General features: G+C 50.1%; 1 protein-coding gene across 10 annotated transcripts in view; it reads left to right on the forward strand.

Moving 5' to 3' along the window:
- The window catches only part of LINGO2 (leucine rich repeat and Ig domain containing 2), an 888319-nt gene that overhangs the window by 542441 nt on the left and 329558 nt on the right, over positions 1 to 16320 (forward strand). For 2 of the 10 annotated variants that reach the window (XM_060237192.1, XM_060237193.1), the window contains one exon: positions 223 to 356. The exons of 7 other annotated variants lie outside the window; for them this stretch is intronic. The gene's annotated coding sequence lies outside the window, so the exon portion shown is untranslated. Of the gene's footprint in view, positions 1 to 222; positions 362 to 16320 lie in introns of those variants that run through there. One more of the 10 variants, XR_009555329.1, reaches the window with a different exon arrangement.

Here is a 16320-nt window from a genome sequence, read left to right on the forward strand (position 1 = left end):
ACCACACCATATCACAAGGACAAAGCGTTATTTGTCACTGGGGTCCCAAGAAGGGAAAAACTGCCTCAGCCCAATTTGTGTCCAGATGGGTAGCAACAGCCATCTGTTCCTACTATGGGGTATCCAGGGAGCAGTGCCCTCTTGATGTGAAAGTGCATTCCACCCAAGTGCAGACATCATTTGCCACAGGCATCAACAAGTCCTCCTTCTGGACATCTGCAGGGTAACAACCTGGTCAACAGAGGAGACATTCAGAAAGCATTATGCTCCAGATCTTCAGGCGAAGTAGAAGGCAGAGGTGGGCAAGGCTATTCTACAGGTGCTGTTCCAGTGAGAGACTCACTCCACCTCCTCTGGTGAGTAGTTCATCAGTAGATAGATGATGAAAACAGAGTTGCACTTATCTGTAACTGTTGTTCATTGATGTCTTCAGTGCAGACACATATTCCCTCCCTCCTGCTCAACTATGAGCTCTCACAGAGCCCTTGGTGCTATATAAGGGGACTTACAGCAGCTTAATGTAAATTGGGGGAAGGAGATGCCCACTATTGGAGCATGTGATGTGTTGGAGGGGAAATCATGCACATGCACCAGCTCCAAAAGGGGCAGAGCTTCCCCTTGTTGGAGTTTTTAAACTAGGGAAAAAATGTCCACAGCCGGGCTGTGCAGGTGCTGTCAGATGACATCAATGAACAACTGTGAGAGCCCCCCTTCTGGCCCAGCCCCTCAGAGCTTCTGTGGTGGTGTGGAGGGGGGCAAAAGGGTTCTTGTGGCCTCAGAAAGTGGAGGGGTATGGGCGTTACTTCACACCACCTCCGCGGAGTCAGGCACTGTCTGGTTCCCTCTCTCTCTGTCTTTGCCTTCTATTCCCCGCTCTCTTTTCCTCCCCAGCCATCAGTGTTGCTACTTTTTAATCCCTCACACTGCCGTGCCCCAGCTCTCCTCCCCCTTCTCCTCCCGTACTCTCCTGCCCCCCAGCCACCCACCCCCTCCATTGGCCAATCCCTTCTCCTGACCAGGCTCCTCCCGCCCCTTCCCGGGACACTCAGCATGAGCCCCACTCTCGGGAACAGCCATGGGGAGGGAAGTGGTCATTCTGGCAGCCTCGTTAGGCCCGCCCGGTGTCTTTGGTGCTGGCTGGGGCCGTGTCAGGCCGATGCAGTGAGGCCAGGGCCCGGGGACAGTTCTGTGCCACAGCTGCGGGCCCTGGATGGGTGGCCCCTCCGATCAGCCCTCACGCTGCCCAGCGGAAGCACTACAGGTAGGTGGGCCCAGGGTTGCCGCGGGGAGGAGGGTTGCTCTTGGCCGCTGAGTGCGGGACGGAGCGAGGCTGAGCCACCGCAAACCCAGGCAAGACGTGGTGGCCTGGACAACAACAATTACAGGTAAGTATCTGTTTTTAAGGCTATGTTGAGTATCGGACTCTGCACCCGCGCCGCGCAAGCCGGGACGTCCTCGGGTTACCTGGCGCAGCGCGGGAAAAGTCACCGCCAATCAAGACCAAGCGCGGGAAGTTTAACTGGCCAGGATTGGGCTGGCCAGCAGGGGGGTTGATCCGGGGTGCATGTATATATTAGCGGACCCGGCCGCGTGTTCCCCAGTTCTGTAATGTACCAGCGATTAAAGACCAATGCCTTTACCACGTCTCGTCTCCCAGTACATTACACTGGCGACGAAGGTGGGATCTAGATAGGTCCGGCCGGAGACGAGGAAGGCGAGAGACCGCAGGATCGGGCAGCCCGCCGCCACCATGGCGAACTCGAGCGTAACGACGGGCCATCTTGCGGAATTCAACCCGGAGCACCCCGAGAGATGGGAGACCTACACCGAAAGGGTCGAGTGCTACCTGCGGGCGAACCTGATCGACGATGACGAGAGAAAGAGAGACGTCCTGCTGAGCGTCTGTGGCGAAGAGACCTTCGAGATCGCACGAGGTCTCTCCGCTCCAGCTAAGCTGACGGAGAGGACCTACCGGGAAGTCGTGAGGCTCCTCACGGGCCACTTTTCACCCCAACCGTCCATCGTCGCCCGCCGATTCCTCTTCCACAAGAGGGACCAAAAGTCGGGGGAGACAGCGGCGGTCTACCTGGCGGCCCTTCGGCAGATCGCCGGAAATTGCAACTTTGACAAAAGGGACGAAGCCCTGCGGGACCGTTTCGTCTGGGGCCTCCGCGACGAGCGATTGCAGCAGAAGCTCTTCGCGAAGGAGGAGCTAACGCTACAACAAGCCTTCAACGAGGCAACGGCCTTCGAGAGGGCCACCAAGGCGTTCGGCCAGCCACGAGGTGAAGCAGTCCACCAAGGAGAAACGGAGCCAGAAGACCGAACAGAGGAAGAAGCGTTTCAACTCCGGCGGCCCCAAAGAACGGACACAAGGGCCCCCACTAGACAGCGAGCGACGGAGAGGGCCACCGCCACCACCGGTCCCAGGTGCGCCAGCTGCGGCGACCCCCACGAGCGCCGGGACTGCCCGTACCGCAACCTGGACTGCCGCAGCTGCGGAAAGACGGGCCACATCGCTCGGGCTTGCCGGGCCAAGAACAGCCGCCGACAACCATCAGCGCATCACGACTCCCTGGACACCCACACGACGGCATCCACCACTCTGCAGGTATTGAACTTGCCCCTATCGGCCCCAGACAAGGTCAAAATGTCGGTCCTAATCGAGGGCGCCCCCTGCACCATGGAAGTGGACTCGGGTTCCTCCATCTCCATCATTTCGGAGGAAACCCTCAAGAAACTATGCCCCCACCGCCGCCTTCAAACGAGGCCAGCGGACTTCGTACTGAGGGACTTTCAGAAGAACCCAGTACACATCGTGGGGTGGGCCCGGGTGCATGTGGAAAGAAGGGGTTTCAGAGGGCCCCTGGACATCCTAGTGGTCAAGCGCCAACTGACCACACTTCTAGGGTTGGCTTGGTTCAATCCCCTGGGGATCCAGCTGGTGGGGGTGGACCACTTGCAGGCAAGCAATTTCGACGGGGTCTGCCGGGAGTTCCCCGAGGTCTTTGACGGGTCTTTGGGGAGCTATAAGGGTCCGCCCATCACCCTACCGATTGACCCAATGGTCAGGCCCATAAGGCTTAAAGCGAGGCGCGTCCCGTTCGCCCTTAAGCCGAAAATAGAGGCAGAACTGGACCGCCTAACGGCCCAGGGCGTCCTAGAACCGGTAACATACGCGGAATGGGAAACCCCCATAGTAACGCCCGTCAAACCCAATGGGGAGGTGAGGATCTGCGCTGACTACAAGTGCACGATCAATAAGGCGCTACAAGACAACCCCTACCCAGTCCCGGTGGTCAGCCACGTCCTAGCAGCGCTAGCCGGGGCGAAGGTTTTTGGGAAGCTGGACTTAGCACAAGCATACCAGCAACTGCCGGTCGACGCTAAGACAGCGGAGGCGCAGACGATCGTGACCCACAGGGGCGCGTTCAGGGTTAAACGGCTGCAGTTCGGGGTCAGTGTGGCTCCGGGGATATTCCAGAGCATAATGGACTCTCTCCTTAAAGGGATCCCCGGAGTTCAACCCTTCTTTGACGACGTTTTAATCGCCGCCCCCAATGAAGGAGAGTTCTGCTGCCGCCTGCGCGAGGTCCTCAGACGGTTCCAAGCGGCGGGGCTGAGAGTCAAAAAGGAGAAATGTTTGTTAGGGGTCCCGCGAGTGGAGTTCCTGGGGTTCGCCGTGGACGCGGCGGGGATACACCCGACGGCGGACAAGACCAGGGCCATAGTCCAGGCTCCTGCGCCCAAATGCAAGGCAGAACTACAGAGTTTTTTAGGATTGTTGAACTTTTATCACACGTTCCTACCGCACAAAGCCGCCGTAGCGGAACCGTTGCACCGTTTGCTGGATAAACAGGCCCCGTGGGTCTGGGGCCAACGCCAAGCCGCGGCGTTCCAAGCAGTGAAGGACCTCTTGGTCTCTAACGCGGTACTTCACCACTACGACGAAAACCTACCCCTGATCCTAGCTTGCGACGCCTCCCCCTACGGAGTAGGAGCGGTTTTGGGGCACCAACTCCCGGACGGGAGGGAAGTGCCAGTCGCGTACTATTCACGGACTCTATCTCCAGCGGAGCGGAACTACGCTCAAATTGACAAGGAGGCCTTGGCGATCGTGGCGGGGGTGCACAAGTTCAACGACTACCTCTACGGTAGGCGTTTCACCATCGCCACGGACCACAAGCCGCTCCTGGGCCTCCTAGCTCCAGACCGTCAGACCCCCCAAATCCTATCCCAGAGGGTCCTGAGGTGGAACCAGTTCCTGAACTCCTACACGTATGAACTGGTCCACCGCCCGGGTAAAGCCATGGGACACGCCGATGCCCTCAGCCGCCTGCCGCTCCCCATGACAGAACCGGATCCCGCCCCTGCACATGGGGTAATGCTCATTGAATCGCTCCCCGAGCGCCCCCTGCACGCGGCGGAGGTGGCTCGGGCAACAGGGAGGGACCGCATCCTGGCACGGGTCAGGGACTGGGTGGGGAGGGGGTGGCCATCAGGCAAAGTCGAAGACGTGTTCAGGCCGTTCGCGTCCAGGAAGGACGAGCTATCAACCCACAAGGGGTGTGTGCTTTGGGGCAGCCGGGTGGTGGTTCCCCCCCCCTTGCGCAAGCAGGTGCTGGAAGACCTCCACGAGACCCACCCGGGCATCGTGAGGATGAAAGCCCTGGCCCGTAGTTATGTGTGGTGGCCGGGCATGGATGAGGAGATAGAGGGGTGGGTGAGGAGGTGCCAACCCTGCCAAGAATCCCGGCCCGATCCCCCATCAGCCCCGGTCCACAGATGGGAGTCTAACAGGCGACCATGGTCCCGCCTCCACTTAGATTTTGCAGGCCCGTATCAGGGCCAAATCTTTTTTATACTTGTGGATGCCTACACAAAATGGCTGGAGGTGATTCCAGTAGCCTCGACCTCCACAGCAGCAGCCGTCCGGGCACTCAGGAGGGTCCTATGCACGCACGGGATCCCAGACACCCTGGTGACGGATAACGGTACTGCATTCACCTCCCGGGAATTCCGGGAGTTCACGGAGAGGTACCTCATACGACACATAAGATCCGCACCCTTCCATCCGGCCACCAACGGCCAGGCAGAGCGGATGGTGCGGACCACCAAGGAAGCACTGGGGAGAATAGTACAAGGGGATTGGGACCACCGCCTCTCAGCCTTCCTGTTCCACAACAGGATCACCCCAAACCCTATAACGGGATCCAGCCCCGCAGAACTGCTTATGGGGAGGAAACTGACAACACGCCTAGACAGGCTGCACCCCGACCGGGCCCCCGAGGTCCGCGGGTCCCCAGAGGTCCGGGAGGCGGTGCGGGGGTTCTTTCCGGGTGACCCGGTATACGCGAAGAACTTCGCAAGCGGTCCCGAGTGGGTCGCGGGGAGAGTCCTTAGGGTGACAGGTTCCAGGTCATACGAAGTGACCACCGAAGGGGGCCAGGTACTACGGCGGCACATAGACCAGCTGCGCCGCCGCACCCTACCCGAAGAAACAGAGGAGGTAGGGAATAGGGAACCGCGGGCAACCGAAGGTCCGGAGGGGCGCTCGCCAATACAGGAACTACCCACTTATGACGCCCCCAGAGACACCGAACCAGAGCCGGAGCCTGAAACAGACCCCAACATCCCGCAGCCAGAAGCAGCATCGCCCACAACGGAACCAGCCTCCGCACCAAGAGCGACCCCGAGGAGATCGACACGGGAACGGAGAGCACCGGCGTACCTCCGGGACTATGTGGTTTAAACTAAGGGGGGAGGAGTGTTGAGTATCGGACTCTGCACCCGCGCCGCGCAAGCCGGGACGTCCTCGGGTTACCTGGCGCAGCGCGGGAAAAGTCACCGCCAATCAAGACCAAGCGCGGGAAGTTTAACTGGCCAGGATTGGGCTGGCCAGCAGGGGGGTTGATCCGGGGTGCATGTATATATTAGCGGACCCGGCCGCGTGTTCCCCAGTTCTGTAATGTACCAGCGATTAAAGACCAATGCCTTTACCACGTCTCGTCTCCCAGTACATTACAGGCTATGTGCTATTTGCAAAGCTAAATAATTGATCTCTGGGAAATTGTACAACTCTCTGATTCAGGAAGCCTGTCATCTTTCAAGACAATACACTTGATGTAAGATATTTCCATGGAGGAAAACCAATAATTTCTCTCATTTCTTGGTATCAAGAACACTTCAGAACTTGACATTTAGAGACTGCATTGGTAATGAGCAAACAAAAAAACAAATAAACCAACCATGCATTCTGGCAGAACTTCTGAAGTAACATGAGCCTTCACAGTGTCAGGAAGGAATAAATATGGTATCTTAGGGCCAAACTATGTGTTATACAGGAGATTTGTGACTAGATTTCTCTAGTATTTTGGTGGGAGACCACAAAAAAATAGTATATTTTAGATTTGGGAATACCAAACTTGAAAAATATATATACCAATATTTCTGGATCCCAATATTGGTCTGATATTGGGACTTGGGGAAGATTAGTATTGCTGAAATTATAGAGCTTTGTGTCTTCCCTTTTCTCCCTTACTGCAGTGGCAGCTGCAGCATGCCTCAGTGAGGTAAGGTACGTCTCTTTAAATACCTTCCCTTTCCTTGCTGAAGCATGCTATCACTATGGAGTGATTCAGAGATGGATGGTATTTAAACTTCAAATATCTTCCTTATTGGAGTCACACCTCCAGAGAGGGAGGGGAAGGTTTTAAATGCCATCACCTTTCCCTGTCCTTTGAAAGGGGGGGAGCCAAATGGAGGGGTTTAAGGGCGTCCTCCCTTTTAAAAGGATCAGTGCAGTGGGTCTGCCTGTCAAATGATCCTTTTGAATGGGAGGGAAGATCTCAAACCCTTGGTTTTGCTCTCCAAAACCAAGGGATTGGAAACTGACCCACTCTCCCTTCTCTTTCCCAGTTGGCCTGTCATGGCAGGCCAGCTTTGGAAGAGAAGACCAATGGTGGAGACATATTTAAATGCCCCAACTTTCTTCCCCAGAGGGCCCACTACAGCAAGGTGGCTGGGGAAGGGAAGATGGGTTGGGGAAGTATGCCTTGCCTTGGGGCAGCTGGGGGAGGGGAGACAATGGTCAGTTTCAGTTCCCTCTGCTTGGAAGTGGAGGGAATTGAAACTGACCCACTCTCCCTTTCCTTCTCCTGCCGGCCCACTGGGGAAGATCGGCCTTTACTCAGGATCACCTTATTGGTAAACCAAATCAGATTAGAGAATTGGATGCAGCTTAATAAATACTCAAAAAATACCGATAAGGTATTTGGTTTGGCTTATGCTGAATGCACACCCCTAGAGACCACCAAGGAGGACTAGGGATACAAAGGCAGGCAATGGCAAACCACTTTTGTTCATCTTTTCCTCAAAAACCTTACAGGATAGCCATGCCAGCTGTGATTTGATGCCACCAAACACCACCTACTGCTATTTAAAGGAAATTGTAGCCTCCTCAGTGTAGAGGGCACCAAGTGTCAGGAAGTCAAGTCAGACTCTCTTGTCTAAAGTAGTTTGTCCTGGAGGCATCATATAGGGCGCCAGCACTAGAAACAGGATATGGGCTGAGAGGACCTACTGGGTCTTTGCTATTAGCCACAGGGTATTGATGGAACTCTCTGTCTGGTGCAGTGATGCTCTGTATTCTTGGTGCTTTGAGGGGGGCAACAGTGGCAGGGCTTCTAGTGTCCTGACCCCACTGTTGGACCTCCTGATGGCACCTGGTTTTTTTTGCCACTGTGTGACACAGAGAGTTGGACTGGATGGGCCATTGGCCTGATCCAACATGGCTTCTCTTATGTTCTTAGGGCTTAGAATGTCAAGAGAATCCCACTTCTCACCAACACGCCCTTGGCACCATACAGTTGAACTCTGGCCTCTACACTGGTCCAGCATCATGACAGCATATCTCTGAATTACGATTGCATAAGGACATACTTACCTTAAACCATTTCCAGATCAAGTCCTTGTATTTTACAAGCTCTAGGGTTCATAATCTTTGTGCTAGATTTAGTGTGACAATAACTGGTCAGATAGTTATACATATTTGAGAGAGGTTGTTGAATTTCTCCTAAGCATTTCCTTAGGAAACTCATGTTACCATGAGGCATTTTTAAAAACAAGATGCCACCATTATGTCATTAAACACAATCAGTATGGCAGGGAGACAGGAGATTTCCTGAGGAATTTTCAAAAAGCTGTCAGGAGACAAACAAAACAGAGCAAAGACCCAGTAAGATGTCTGTGGTGAAGATGCACATATGGCAGAGTGGATAAATAAGTACACAAGAGCCAATCTTTCTCTGCTTTTATTCCTCTTCAGTAAAAGGAACTGTGCTGCTTTACCAATATTAATGTCTTTTTGTTGTCTTTAAAAAATGACTGAAACATCTATGTTCATCCTTGATCTTAATATTAAATAAAATATAGCAGACAGGATATGTCAAAAAAACAAGGGGGGGAGGAGAAATCACTCTGTGCATAATGGGAAGTGTACTCATTTATTCCTTCCCATGGCCCTTGTTTTCTAGAAGGCTACATAATTTCTAAAAGTTATCTCCTGATTTGCTGTTCTGGTGCCTCAGAGGCATTTTGGATGTGATAAGGAGGGTGACAGAAAGAATTAATTTTCATGTGTTCTCCTCCACATTCTTCCATCTCATCCGAAATTGATCTTGTGAATCTTCCCGGAGGGGAAAATGTGCAAGACTGATTTTGGACAAGATGAAAAAGTGTGGAACGGGATGCTGATGCCAGATGTTCATTGTGTTTCCCTTTCTCTTTTCATCTCTTCTGAAATGGGTCTCATATGGCCCTAAGGTGATATAGAGATTCTTCCAATTTTTTTTTTCTCCCAATCGTAATTCTCTCCAGAATACAGTGTTGTGGTCTGAGTTCCCCATGTCAGGAAAGAGAACTGCATATTTTCCTATTCTATTTTTTATTTTTGTATCAGAAATTGGGTGCAAGGGCACATGTGGGATACAGACTGGAATGCCTATGTTATGATGTAAATACTATTGAAGTTTGCATTGCAGCACATAAACATACATACAATTTGTATGGATTGTACACGCACCCACAGAAAGTTCACAAATATGTAGAAGGAAGGGGGAACTAACACAACACAGTTAATTACATGAAAGGGAACAAATTATATTTATCCAGCCCTAGTGATACTGGGGATTGTGGGTGCAAAGGATCTGAGTGATATGTGTATCTTTGAGCTGTAATTTAGTCATTCTTCCAAATTTAAACATCTTCCACTAAAAAACTCTGAACATTCAAATATATCCAATTGGTTTCAGTAATTCCTATCCACTAGCAGACATGCAGTGATATTATTGATATTTGATCATTCATCTGCAGGGGCAATTAGCATTTGATGATAATCAAAAGGTGACATACAATCCTAGTTACTATTTGGGAGCAGTTTATTAGACATTTCTCACCTCCCAGAATTAATCAGTAGAGACTGTTGAGTCCGGTAAGCTGATATGACCCTATGATCCTGCTCTGCCCACTACTACAATTCTAATACCAACACTAGAATGATCTTATTTTTCCTCCCAGCAACAACCTCTGTAGCAATAGCTGTCCTAGTAGGTGCTAATGCTGTAGCTCTGACAGACCCTGCCATTATGTCCCTTGGCAACTGTGCCACTGCTTATCAATCATAATGTTGCACGCCAATTATGTTCTCTCCGTCCCTCTGTCAATCGTGTATTCCGGGGAGAAAGCAACACACAATGATAGCAGAGGTGATACAAAAGAGCTATCAGGAAGAGCCTGCAATTTGCTGCCTTGCATTGGCCTCCAGTGGCCCAGTGGAGGGAATCATCTGATGCCTGCAGTCATAAGTTCCTGGTTTCCCTTCAGGGCTGGCCCTGCCACTAGGCAAATTAGGTGATTGCCTAGAGCACCATCCTTCTGGAGATGCCAAATTGGGTGCCCCCCATGTGACTCGGTGACATTATTGGTGCAGATAGGGGGTGCCAGAAGTTAGCCTTGCCTAGGGTGGCAGACAGTTTGTCTGTCTGTCTGTCTATTTTATTGCCCTCCCCGCCGAAGTAGGCTCAGGGTGGCTCACAACAGTAAAAACATGTACAAATATTAACATTAATTAAAACCTTAAACAATATAACAATTAAAACATTTTAAAAACAATTTGGTGCTAATAATACATTCCAGTAGTTTCAGTTTCGGTCTTCTTGAGTACCCTCATATGTGGCTATCAATTAAAAGCAAGTTGAAATAAAGCTGTCTTGCAAGCCTTGCGGAACTGAACAAGGTCCTGCAAGGCTCTTGCTTCTTCCGGCAGTTGGTTCCACCAATAGGGGGCTGCTATAGAGACAGCTCTTTCTCGATTGATCTTCAATCTTGCCTCTGCCCAGGGATCGATAACAGATTCCATGTCCCTTATCTGAGTACCCTCTGGGGAACATATGGGAAGAGACGGTCCCTAAAGTAGACAGGTTCTTGTCCATATAGGGCTTTAAAGGTAATAACCAGCACCTTGTAGTGAATCCGGTACACTATCGGTAGCCAGTGCAGTTCCCGCAAGCCAGGCTGTATGTGCTCCTGCATGGGGAGCCCCAATAACAGCCTAGCCACTGCATTCTGCACCAGCTTCAGTCTCCGGATTTGAGACAAGGGCAGCCCCGTGTAGAGGGAGTTACAGTAATCCAATCTCGAGGTGACCGTAGCGTGGATCATAGTTGCCAGGTCATCGCGATTGAGGAAAGGGACCAACTGCCTTGCCCAGCTAAGATGGAAAAAGGTATGTTTGGCAGTGGCTGCTATTTGGGCCTCCATTGTCAATGAAGGTTCCAGTAGCACCCCTAAGCTTCTGACCTTGGGCGCCATTGCAAGTGGCACACCATCAAAAGCTGGTAGGGAGATTCCCCTTCCCAGGTCTAGGGCTAGCCCTATCTCCCTTCAAACAAGATTTGGATCCCTGACACCACTAATGCAGTGAATAGCAACCACCGTTTTACCAGGCAGATCTCTAAATATGTACAAGTATCTGTGTAAGAATGATAAACATTTTACAAGATAGGGAACATGTGAAGAAGGAACAATACAATCACTTGCATGCTCACAGTGGGTTGTATGACCTGCAGGTTGATGAAAAAAGAGCAGTAAGCTAGGAAACAGGACTTGCAGGTTCAAGTTCATATAAATATGTCCTCTAATGGCAAAACCTACCTTTGTGGGGAGGGTGTGTGTGATCTGCTGGCATCTTGAGAAGAAAAGGAAAAGCTATTCAGATTAGATCTCAGGATACCCACATCAAGACCAACACTAAAACAAGTGGCAGAGTTTAGTCCCATTGGAATCAGAGAAGGGAAAGTTGCAACAATCTAATTTGGAATTGGAAAGAGCCCACCTGGTTGTCTGAAAAGGATAAGTTAACTATTTATGTTGCTAAATCTGCTGCCTTACACCTGATTAGCAGTGATAGGAACAAAGTCTAAAATGATCATCTTTCTGTCACAGCTTTGATGTTTTGCAGATCTCTGTACCTATTTACCAAAGAACCAAAGAGGAGAAATGGATGATCTTACCATGTAAAATATAAATACCAGGTTCCTCATACTGATTCAAAGGAAGCCTCAATTATGTGAATGCATGACTGATGAAGGGAGTATAAATAATGTTCCATTAAAAGATTGAAGAGAATCCAAGGCTTAGGTGTTGAAAATCATGCATATGTAAAATAGATGTTTATTTCAAGAAATAACCTGCATTTGTAAGCCTATCAAGCAGTCTTAGGTGTTCCTCTTAATATAGGCTCAAAGCATTAGTATTTGGTTGTGTGCATAAACTGAATAATATTCTCAGAATTTGATATCACCCAGTAAATGCTAAACTCTAGAAGAATCGTACTATTTACAGATCATAGTGGATTTTGGGGAGCAGGGATATGAACAACTGGTACTTAGCTTTTCTGTCTTCTTGGGTGTGCTGTAAACTCTTTGTTTTAATGGGATATAGTGAAATGCCTTGGCCTCAGTTGGATGCATAGACTAGTTAGAATGCCTGTAGCGACTGGGGAAGTCTGCCATTCAAATCTCACCTCCTTCCTCAACCAGAAATTGGCTTTAGGCAGACTGCTGACTCTCATTTCTGCAATGTGGGGGTTACTGAGATAAAGTATGTAAAGGGATTTGAATACCTGAAGTGCTATCTAAGCAGCTGTGTGAAGCTGCCTTATTTTGAGCTAGCTCAATAGTCCATCTGCCCTTATCAGAAGCAGCTTTAAGCACAGAATGGTTGTCAATGAGGCTATCAGGAAAAGGCTGGATGGAAGAATTGATGGATCGATGGCCTGGAGTGGCTACACGCAAGATGGGTGGGAGTTGCCACTGCCATGAGCTACTGACTACCATCTTCCATGAGGTGGGCATGAGCCAGCAGCCGCCACCACATATGAGTTAGACAGGAGCTCCACAAAGCTTCCTCCTTCCCTCCCCATTCCTTGGGGAGGGCATCTTCCAGTGTGTCTTTAGGCTCCCAATCTGCATCTGGCTTTAGGACAGTAATTCTGAGCAATGGTGAATGCGCTTAGTATAGAATCTTGATATCCAAGTGCTGTGACGTTTGCTGCAACTGTATTACAGTGTGCAAGAGGGTTATGGTGACCTCTTAGACCAAGCAGTTGTACTGCTTTAGGTAGGTGCCCACATATGCAGAGTTAATTCAGGCAGATAATGGGAGCTGGTTATCAAAGGCAGTACACCAGAGTTTAATGAACAGAGTTCATAAATTGTACAAGAGTTGACCAAGGCCAATGTCAGTTTCCAGAAAGCAAGACTGATACAGCAGCAGCAGGTCAGTGTCTAAGCAGACATGTTGAAACAACACTGAAGGGCTCCTCCCCCATACTTTTATATGCTTCAAGCCCTATGTCATGCTTCATGTTTCCGCTGGTGATGTCCTCCTTCCTCTGCAGCTCATTGCTAGTAGTGAGCTCTGAGGTGTGCTGACCTGCATCAGGACTGAAAATCCCCTCTACACCTGCACTGACATTGTTCTTGCAGACTTGGGGATCCTGGAGGAGATAGAGCAACTGGCTGACCCTGAACTGTCTGCTCTGGACTGGGGGATGAAGCATGCATCTCATAGCCTCTGAACTGTGATTCCATATCTGATTGCTCAGTTGCAGCTGGCCGGTGGCTGGTGGGCATGGAATCCAGCTATTTTTTGTTAGAGGAGTCAGAGCTGTCTTCAGAGCCTGGACAATAGTATGCCACAAAATGTTCAGTTCAAAATTACGGTTCTCTGGTGGTTCTGGTAGTGGGTTAGTCCTTAATACTGGGAATGTAGCTCCTCCTCTTCCAGGATAGGGCCGGCTCAAACTTGATGCTGGAGGGGAGGGGCTTATCCCCTGATTTCCCAGTCTTACCAGCCCTGCCTTTGAAGTAGGATGTGTCGGCTTGAGCTCTGTTGAGCTCCAAGATCCTGATAAGAAGAAAGAAATTGAGGTGACCAGGGAACCAGACAGGCACCCAAGCCTCTCTGGTATCCCACTCTTCACTGTAGCAGCCGGCTGCATGTCTCCTTTGACACTGAAACCACAGGCTGGTCCCTCAGTGGTCTGGGAGCTTCACTGATTCCCGCCTTTGCCACTAGCATCCCTCCTGGCTGGTTCCTTCATGACCCCACACTTGTGGAGACTCAGAAGTGAGTGGCAGAGTCAGCAGCAGTCTCTGGAACTGTGTCCCCCAGGCACACTAGCCCAGAAGGCTGAGAACTCATCAATCCTGGTGTTAATGATTTATTCAGAGCCAGTGGAGGTCCAAGGCTGCATCCTGCGAATAAGGTGCTAGCCCAGAAGGCTGAGACCTCATCAATCCTGGCTTAGATGATTTATTCAGAGCTGGTGGAGGTCCAAGCTGGATGCACCGTGAAAATAAGGTAGGGTTGTGCCTGGGCACTGATCCAGCATTTTTTCTTTTTCTTCTGCCTGAGCCTCAGTGTTACTCATTTGTAAAGGGAACCTGGTGGGCAAATGGCTAAGAAAAAGTTCTCCCTTCTTTCCTTCTGGTGTGGTTGGGAGCCAGAGGTTTGTTTTTTCCCCTGGGTAATGAGGCCCTATTGTTCCCCTCAGACTGCAGCCATTTAAGGAGCTACCTTATACTGATTGGGCCCCTGGGTCCTAGAGGGAGTAATGCTTCAGGCCGAGGAACTGCTTTCACTTTCAGTTGCAGCCCAGAGACTCAACATGGAGGATTTAGCATTCTAGCTGAATTCTAACTGCCAAATTCCCCTTCATCCAGTAATGATACTCAGTTTGAGATTCAAACCATGGATATTTCAGGGGAAGGTGCCAAAGCCAATAATCCTCATGGCTGTAGGCTGAATCAGAAAGGATTCTTGAGACCTTTGGAAAAAGTGCTCAAAGACAGAGTCAGACTCTAAGCCCAAGAAATGGGGCAGAAATGATGATGAGAGTAAATTCTTTAACCCATTAAAAAAAAGAGAGAGAGAAAGTTGAACAAAACAAATTACAGGCCCCCCAGGGATTGCAGTTCTCTGTTAAATGACCAAAAAGGGGGTTCTGAGTCCTCAGCCTTCTCTTCTGTTCCAGCAGTAGATGATCCTATCAGTTGTTTTGCATCCTTCTCAGTGCCCCCCATGAGCACAGATGGCATGCCAAAGGACAGAACAGGTCCTTCAGAGGGTCCCTGAGAGACTTTGGGAAATCCCTGTAGTGACTCAGTCACATGTTTTCCCTTCATTAGAGCAGACCTGACCAATGTGAACAGTACCAGATACTGGGATGCTGTCCCAGCAACAAGAGCTAAAGTGGCAACAGTCTCTTTCAGTGGTGCTAACAATTTTTTTTGTGATTTCTTTTGACAGATGTGATCCCAGGCCAGGCTACAACAAACCCTTTAAAGGGAAGTGGCAGCACAAATCCAGAGAGAATAGGTCATTATTTTCCTTCTCTGGCAAACAGGGCCAAGCCTCTAAGGGAACTAAGAAACAAATTCAGTGTGACTGTGCCACGAACCTGCATGGCATCAGAATTGGCGGGTCATTTACAGAGGTTTGCATTCCGGTGGCACAGGTCTGTCACCAGTTTAAGAACCTGATGGCATGGATTGGTAAGCTGCAGCACTCCAGTTTAGGCTCTGCTCACGACCTGAGCTCGATCCCGGCTGGGTTCAGGTGGCTGCTCAGGGTTTATTTAGCCTTCTGTCCTTTCGAGGTTGGTACAATGAGTACCCAGCTTGCTGGGAATAAAGTGTACTTGCCATCATTTTCCTGGAAGTTCCCAAGAACTGATCTCCCAAACAAATACAATCCTCTCCACCTGGCCTTTCTATATCAGCTGGGCATAGGGGCTGTAGAACCTGTGTCTTTTCAGCAACAATCACAGTGTTTGTCATAGTCCACAAAAAAACAGGAATTGTAGGGTCATCCTGGATTTAACACGGATTAACATGTTGGCACCAGGAAATTCAGAATGGAGACTGAAGGACATTGTGGCTGCTTTCCAGCAGGGGACTTCATTGCCTTCATAGATCTATCTGAGGCATATTTCAACATTCCTATAGCTCCAGGCCATTGAAATTTTTTCCAATTTGCATATAACAGACTTCATTTTCAATACTGGACTTTACCTTTGGGTCTGAAGTCTTCCCCTTGGGGTTTTCTTCACTAAATTTCTTGTTTTCCCCTGATAGCTTTCTGTGGCTGCAGGGAATTGAATCATTTTCCCTTTCCAATCAACATCCTAGTTGAAGTGGTCTCCTGGGATCAGATTCTCATGTCCTTACCGATGACTTATGGAGGTCCTGAGAGACCATGGCTTTGTCGTCAACATGTAGAGATCCACTCTGTTTCCAACCCAGGTAATTGTTCACCTAGGGGTTCTGATTGGCATTGTTTGGGATGGAGTGTTCTTCTCACAATAAAGATACCAAAAATTCACAGGTTACCACAAGTAATGGGGATGAATTCCACAGAGCTGATGCTTCTGGCCCATCTTCTAGGCATGAGGGTCCCTGTATGAGATCCTTCAATGGACCAGGCTTTTCGTGTTTACCCTCCTCAGCAGTTCCCCCTCCTAGGTCCTTAGACCTAGATCTCACACAAAAAGGTGCTGAGACCTCACTTTCTGGTAAAATTCAGATTGGATCTCTAGTGGCAGATGGTCTCAGATCGTTCCTCAAGGGGCAGTCCGGGGGGGTCCACAGAGGTTGGTAGTGATGACGGATGCAAGTCTGTTGAGATGGGTAGCACATTTCCAAGGTCAGATGACTCAGGGGACCTGGTTTCCCCCAGAGTGGGGTAAAGCATAAACTT

The sequence above is a fragment of the Heteronotia binoei genome, chromosome 4 (assembly GCF_032191835.1).
Source record: "Heteronotia binoei isolate CCM8104 ecotype False Entrance Well chromosome 4, APGP_CSIRO_Hbin_v1, whole genome shotgun sequence".
Taxonomy (NCBI): domain Eukaryota; kingdom Metazoa; phylum Chordata; class Lepidosauria; order Squamata; family Gekkonidae; genus Heteronotia; species Heteronotia binoei.